General features: G+C 53.3%; 1 protein-coding gene across 2 annotated transcripts in view; it reads right to left on the bottom strand.

The window, feature by feature from the left end:
- Positions 1-4,692: 4,692 nt before the first annotated feature.
- CUEDC1 (CUE domain containing 1) overlaps positions 4,693-7,051 on the bottom strand; it is an 81,952-nt gene continuing 79,593 nt past the window's right edge. For both annotated transcript variants that reach the window (XM_032871982.1, XM_032871983.1), the window contains one exon: positions 4,693-6,436. The gene's annotated coding sequence lies outside the window, so the exon portion shown is untranslated. The remainder of the gene's footprint in view (positions 6,437-7,051) is intronic.

Raw genomic sequence — 7,051 nt, 5'->3', positions numbered from 1 at the left:
AAACACTTTATGCCTCTACCCACCCCTGTATCACCGTGGCTCCTTTTGTAGCCAAGGAAACAGGAGCCAGCTGGGCCTGAAGCAACAATCTGGCTTCTTATTATTAGAATTAAAAGGCAATTGGAATCACTCTGGAGCTTTCCCAGCAGAAGATGCAACCCTTGAAGGCAGATGTTTCAGGCTGATATGGGCCCCTCTTTTCTTGCGGAAGGCAAAGCAACTACATCCTTAACATGCATTCAAACCTCCCAAGATCTTGGAAAATGCAGGTCCTGACTCGGGAGATCTGGGGTGAGGACCCAAACTCTGAATTTCAAACAATCGCCCAAGCTGATGCCGATATTGCTAATCTGTAGGCAGGGCAACCGACTGGCCCAAGTTTTCCCAGGACTCTCCCAGTTTTAGCACTGAGATTCACACATCTGAGAAACACCTGGACCTGGAAACCAGGACATTCGGTCACTGGGTCCACAGAGCACACTTTGAGTAGCACGGATGTAGCCAGCTGAGTTTGTGCTGAGTTTTGCAGCCCCTCACTCCGGAGTCCCTGGAATAATCCTCTTGACCTGATAAAGACTTGTGACTCTTTAATCTCTAGAAATTAGGGTAGCTGCTGGTTTGGTGGGGTGTAAAGCTTATGTAATCTTAGAGGCTCTTTTAAGGAAAAACAAGTACAAAAATATCCTTGTTTTGCAAAATTTGCAAAACATATAACCATGCAAATAGAATAAATTCCCTTCTGTTTGGCCTCTGGCTTAACAGGTGCTCACTTGTGGGAGAATGAGGTTAGCCTCTCAATGGCCAATTCTGAGAGAGACCACCAGGTGGCAGTAGATTTACACAGCCCTCCTCAACCCGAGCCAGGCCCCCGCCCATCTCCAGAAATTTCTAAATCTTCCTCCAGCTGACCTAGCCAGCTAATCCAACAAATTAATCTGTGCTGTGATAATGGGCAAAGGAGTTCATGTGCTTCTCTCTAAACAGCATATTTTTCAGTTGATGGAAATGCTAAGAAACTTTTTTAAACCAAATAAAGAATGCTAATACGTGAGTTCCCGGCACACTGTTGGATCACACATCACTATGGAGATGTTTTTAATCAGGGAGACCTTTTTGTGCTCAACAGATTGCATCTATGGAGAGGTTCTGGGTCTTATCACCTGTTCCCTCACCCCATTTTATAGCTTAGTGTTTAGGTACCAACTTGGGAGTTCAGCTCCCTGGGTAGTAAGTACTACCAATAACCAAGGGTCATGTTGAGTAAGGACCTTAACATCTCTGTACCTCAGTTTCCTCATCTGAGAAATGGGAGTGATACTACTGATTTCATATAGTAGTTGTGGGGATTCGGTAAAATAATGTATATAAAGCACCCCAGAAAAGTTGCATACAGTAAGCACTTAATAGGCAACTATCATCTTCATCATCCCATGCCTCGCCTGCCTTCTGCCTTCTGCAAACAAAATTCTCCATCTTTCCTCCAACCTCCACCCCCTACCAGGTGCCTCAAGAGAACAGAGGGAGGTTTGAGTCCCCAGCATGGTAATAACCAGGCCAGTTCTGGGGACACCATTCTCCAGACCCATGATCTCCTCAGAAGCTGGGCTGAGCCTGGATACACCAAAGCACACAAAGCGGGAGGGGCACGGGCTGGGCCAGAACTCCAGAGAGCCTAGCTCAGCACTTTTGCAGGAGGCAGATCTCCCATGTATCACCTCGTGGATACCAGGAGCCCAATATTGGCAGATAAGCCTGGCATGTGAGGGCAGATGGATAAGGGGGTTGTCCGGCCCAGCCCGACTCCTTCCTAAGTCCTAGGAAGACACCGTTCAACACAGAGGGACTCATCGTGGAGCAGAGGCTTCATCTGCTGTTGGATCTGGGGAGCTCTCTTTGCCTTTTCTTTCTTTTTTTAAAAGATTTTATTTATTTATTTGACAGAGATCACAAGTAGGCAGAGAGGCAGGCAGAGAGAGAGGGGGAAGACATCTCCCCGCCGAGCAGAGAGCCAGATGTGGGGCTCGATCCCAGGACCCTGGGATCATGACCTGAGATGAAGGCAGGAGGCTTTAACCCACTGAGCCACCCAGGGGCCCCTCTCTTTGCCTTTTCTCCCCACATCCCCTCTCTGGCTACAGTCAGCTTCAGTCAGCTACACCTAAAGGCAAAAAGGTGACTGGTTCTCAAACTCCGTTGCATGTTAGAACCACCTGAGGAGCCTTTGCAGTCCAGTTCCCAGATGTACAACCTAAATCCCGAACCAATGAAATCAGAATCTTTTGAGAATGAGACCCAAAATTTCAGAAATAATTCCAATATGAGGCACTGGCTGGGTGAGTCGAAGGAGCATGCAAATCTCAGAGTCATGGGTTTGAGCTCCATGTTGGGTGGAGAGAGAGAGAGAGAGAGAATGAAAGAAAGAGAGAAGAAAGAAAGGAAAAATAATTCCCACGTACAGCAAGTTTGAGACCCGGTGTTCTCGAGTGGTGTTTCTCCTGCTTAAGTGTGCATCCAAGTCACCAGAAGAGTTTATTAAAATTCTAGTCCAGGGGTGCCTGGGTGGCTCAGTGGATTAAAGCCTCTGCCTTCAGCTCAGGTCATGATCCCAAGGTCCTGGGATCGAGCCCCACATCGGGCTCTCTGCTCAGGAGGGAGCCTGCTTCCTCCCCTCTCTCTGCCTGCCTCCCTGCCTGCTTGTGATCTCTGTCAAATGAATAAATAAAATCTTAAGAAAAAAAATTCTAGTCCAGGGACGCCTGGGTGGCTCAGTTGGTTGAGCAGCTGCCTTCGGCTCAGGTCATGATCCCAGCGTCCTGGGATCGAGTCCCGCATCGGGCTCCTTGCTCGGCGGGGAGCCTGCTTCTCCCTCTGCCTCTGCCTGCCATTCTGTCTGCCTGTGCTCACTCTCCCTCTCTCTCTCTGGCAAATAAATAAATAAAATCTTTAAAAAAAAAAAAAAAAAAAAAAATTCTAGTCCAGTAGGCCTAGGGTAGACCCTGAAATTCTGTGTTTCTATCAAGCTCCAGATGATACAAATGCTGCTGGTACCTAGCACAGATTTTGAGTAGCAAGGTTGTAGAACTGTGCTTCTCAAACTTGGCATGTACCACAATCATCCAGAGGGCTTGTTAAAATACTCACAGTTGCAGAGTCCGTGGGTCTGGAGTAGGGCCCCAGGCGACGCTGGGCAGGCACCAGGAGCCCACTTGGAGCAGCAGGGCTGGGGAGCGTAGAACAGAGGTTTTGGAATCAGGCAGCCTGAGGGCCTGTTTCTGGCTTCACACCTTACTAGCTCTGTAATCTTGCCAGTTACTTAACCTTTCTGAATTGTCATTTCATCATCTATCAAGTGGCCATTATTGGGTAAGATTAATTGAGCTAATATGAAACACCTACCAGACTTCCCAGTGTGCTGGTCCTCAAACTTGATTGCAAATTTAAATTACTTGAGGAGCTTTAAAATAAATCACTCCATGGTTGTTGATTTAATTTGTCTGGGGTACCGGGCATCAGGATTTTATTTTAAGCATTCAGGTAATTCTGGGCAGCCAGTACTAGGTAGTGGCCTGGCGCTGTGGCTCCAGACACCAGAATCAGATTGCTGGGCTACATTCCCTGAGTCTCTGACTCAGTATGTCTAGGCTAGGGTGGAGAACTGGCATTCCTAACAAGTCCTTAGGTGTCAGTACTATGCTCTGGGGATTACACACCTATCAGTAAAAAATGCACAAGGCCAGGGCGCCTGGCTGGCTCAGTCAGTAGACCACTAGATGCTGGATCTCTGGGTTGTAAATTCAAGTCCCAAGCTGGGTACAGAGATTACTTAAAATCTTTTAAAAGAGTAGGGTTAGGTTAAAGATTAAGTTTGGTTTGCCCTCCTGCAAACAGTACACATGGAAAGCATCACCAGCTGTCCCTGGGTCTGGCTGGGGCTGAGGGAGAACCTCTTTCTAAGGAGGGCGGGAGGAACCCTCATTGTTCCTTCAGACGCTGAGCTCAAATGTGGCATGCGGGAACGGCAGTGGCCTTGGCCTGGGTGACTGGGAGCCCAGAAACAAGATGCGTGGGTGGAAGCCACGAGTGCTTTGGGCTCAACACAAGAAAGACATTTTTAACCTTGAGAACGGCCATCTGGAAACGGCAGCAGCTTCCTCTTTTGGCGGTGCCTTCCCTGGCCTGGGAGGTGGTCTGGCTGAGCTGCGGGGGTGGGGGGGGTGAGAGGTAGAGGTGCTTGCACGGGAAGATGTCTGCGGGTCTTTGAAGTCTGGCATTGCATATCCCAGCAGCCTCCCCTCAGCTACTCCAGAAGCTTTCTGTTTATTTGGGGAAATGATGGGCTGGAGCTTTCCTGGCAGACTGGCTTTTCCCCTTGGTGTTTTCCTTTGCCTATCAGCTAAGTGGTTTACTTTCCCAGGGCAAACAGGAGAGTGCCTGAGCTTAGCAAAGCCAGCAGGTTGGTGAGCTTGTTGTGCGGGTAGCAGGTGTCACCTCCTGAGTGCACTGCCACGGGAGAGCTAAGCCCTTGGGACCTTATACACGCTGTGGGTTAACTGGTTAACAGGGGAGTTTGGGGGAGAGGGTGGAGGGTGGCGAGGCAGGTGGCCCTCGGGAGTGACAGGGGCTCCAGGAGGCCAAATCCTGCCCAGGGCAAGAAGAGAAAAGAGAAGGGTCCAGCCCACACCGCGGGCCACATCAGAGCACCAAGAGAACACCAAGTCTTTATTACAGGAATTCCTATGAAACAGCTCCAAGAAAAAAACCCACACATAGGAGAAAACACAACTAACAAAGCAACACACACAGACTCAGGGCTGAGGCTTCCCTCACCATGCGCTGGGAGGGGTCAGGGCCACAGCCCGGGGGGCCTCTCCTCTGCCCCAGGGGCCAGACCATCTGGAGCTTGGCCTGGCGGCCTGGGGGCTTGCGGCGGTCGGGGGAGCTCTGGCCGGGTCGCAGGGAGCAGCGGAGGGCAGGAGGTCCCCGTGCCAGCGCCCCAGGCCTTGTGCAGCCGCCAAACTTGGTCAGGCGGAGGCGTGTCCGTCCCCCCAGCCCAGGGGGCCGCCTCTCCGGAGTGCGCGGGGTAAGCTGAGCCTCCCAGTGGACCGGGGCCTCAGTGGAACGAGGTGCGACTGTGCCCGCCACGCCCTCATTATCTCGGGGTGACGTGTGGCCACCAGGTCCGGCCAAGGCCGGGCTCCCACTCCCCACCTAGCAATGTTGGGCTGGGCAGGTTCCCCACTGCAGGGAAGGAGGGGGAACCCCTCGTGCCTGCCCAGGCTCCCTGGCTCTCCAGAGAGGTCAGCGCGTTCCCATCTTGGAGGCTGGCCGGAGAGACTGGGCCAGCCGCCCTCCCACTGGCAGTGGTTGGTGCCCGATAAGGCTTGTGGAACCGGAGTGTGCCTTCGCAAACCATTCACTGTCTTGTTCTTGGCGAGAGGTACCAGGAAGCCCTTCTGCCCCAGGCACCCCCACAGAGCTGGCCACCTCTTCCCCTTGCTTCTCAGTCCTGCACTTTCTCAAGGGTCACCTCAGAACCTGCTGCTGCCCACCCTTAGTGACAGCAGGACTTCTACTCAGAGCCCCCATGAGCCCCCACTGTTAAGTGACTGCAGGGTCCCATCCAGAACCCGCTTTTGTCTTCTGCCACAGTCCAGAACACTCCTGCCTAGCCAAGAGTCCCCCAGCTCCAGGGTGGCCACCTTCCCCATCCCTGGCAGGGGCCCATGCCAACCCCTAACAGAGGCAGTTGGTGGGGCCCTGGCAGGGTGGCCAGTAACTCACTCTCTATAGTGGCCCGTCACTCCTCAGAGGGGCCTGAGTGACTGCCCAGCGCTCTCCCACCCATGGCTCTGGCCAGGGGTTGCACGAACGGCAGGCCTGGGGGAAAGGCCAAGATGCAGGAAGCCATGGGAATAAAGGACGCAAGGTGCCCAGATGGGAGCTGGGGATGGGGATAGAGGGTCAGGCAGTATCTGGGGCCCAGAAGGAGAGATGGGGAAAGGAGGGGGGCAGGGGCTCCCCATTCAGGGGCTTCACCATCCTGCCCTTTCGGGTACTCCAACCTTTGCCTTTTTTCTGGGATTTTTTTAAAGTAAGCGGCAGGGCGGTGGGGTGGGGGTACGTGGTGGTGGTTCCTGCATTTCCACTCATGGCCCACAGAACAGCCTGGCTACAAGAGGGGCTAGGATGGGCTGCTGCCCCTAGGGCCCCAGGTCCTTCCTCCAATCACAGCACAAAACTCCAAAGTTCTAAGTCCCATGGAAAGTGGCAGTGACGGTGGCAGTGGTGGGGCTGGACCGTGGCTGGAGAATCACCAGGCCTCAGTCCTCGGCGCCATCTGTCTGGTGGCAGCTGGGCCCTTCAGCTGGGGGCCGGTTTGGCTCTCCGGCCACCTCCACCGAGTCAGACATCTCCGGCAAGGAGGAACTGCTGGCATCTGGTAGGGAAAAGAGATGGAAGAAGTCTGGAGCTTCTGGAGCCCACTGGAAGGACCCCTGGAGCCCAGTGGTCTGTCCTTGTCCCTGCAGAGCAATCCCTGCAGAGATGATTTTAGGCAGAAGGTCCCAAAGACAGGCGCCCTCTCCTTCCAGGGACTCTATGCCCGCGCTGGAACTCTGCCCGAGGCCATGTCCCACCCTCCAAATCCAAGCTCCTAGAACAGCAAGAGCAGGGCCTCTGGCAGCTAGAGATGGAGTGGGGGCTGGAATTCCAGGGGGCAGAAGCGTACAGGAAGGGCTCAGAGGTGGGGAAGTAGCTAGCCCATTCTGGGAATGCAGCGGTAGCTCAGGGAGCTACACCAAGAGGACCTGTAGGGGCAGAAAATAGATTGGGGTCAGAATTTGGTGGGCCCCACACACCAGGCCGAGGAGTTCATAAACCTCTACTCAGAGCGCTCACTCCAACATCAAGGGATAAAGGGCAGAAGAGTGGTGTTCTGGTGCCGGGGGGACAGAGTCGGGCAGTGAAGACCCTAGCAGCCATGAACCCGGTGATGGGAGTCCACCAGCACAAGGTGGAAGGAAGAGGAGAAATGAAATAGGGAAGACCGGAG

Source organism: Lontra canadensis, unplaced genomic scaffold (genome assembly GCF_010015895.1).
Source record: "Lontra canadensis isolate GAN:19392208 unplaced genomic scaffold, GSC_riverotter_1.0 scaffold43, whole genome shotgun sequence".
NCBI lineage: Eukaryota > Metazoa > Chordata > Mammalia > Carnivora > Mustelidae > Lontra > Lontra canadensis.
This window is presented reverse-complemented; position numbering and strand designations above follow the sequence as displayed.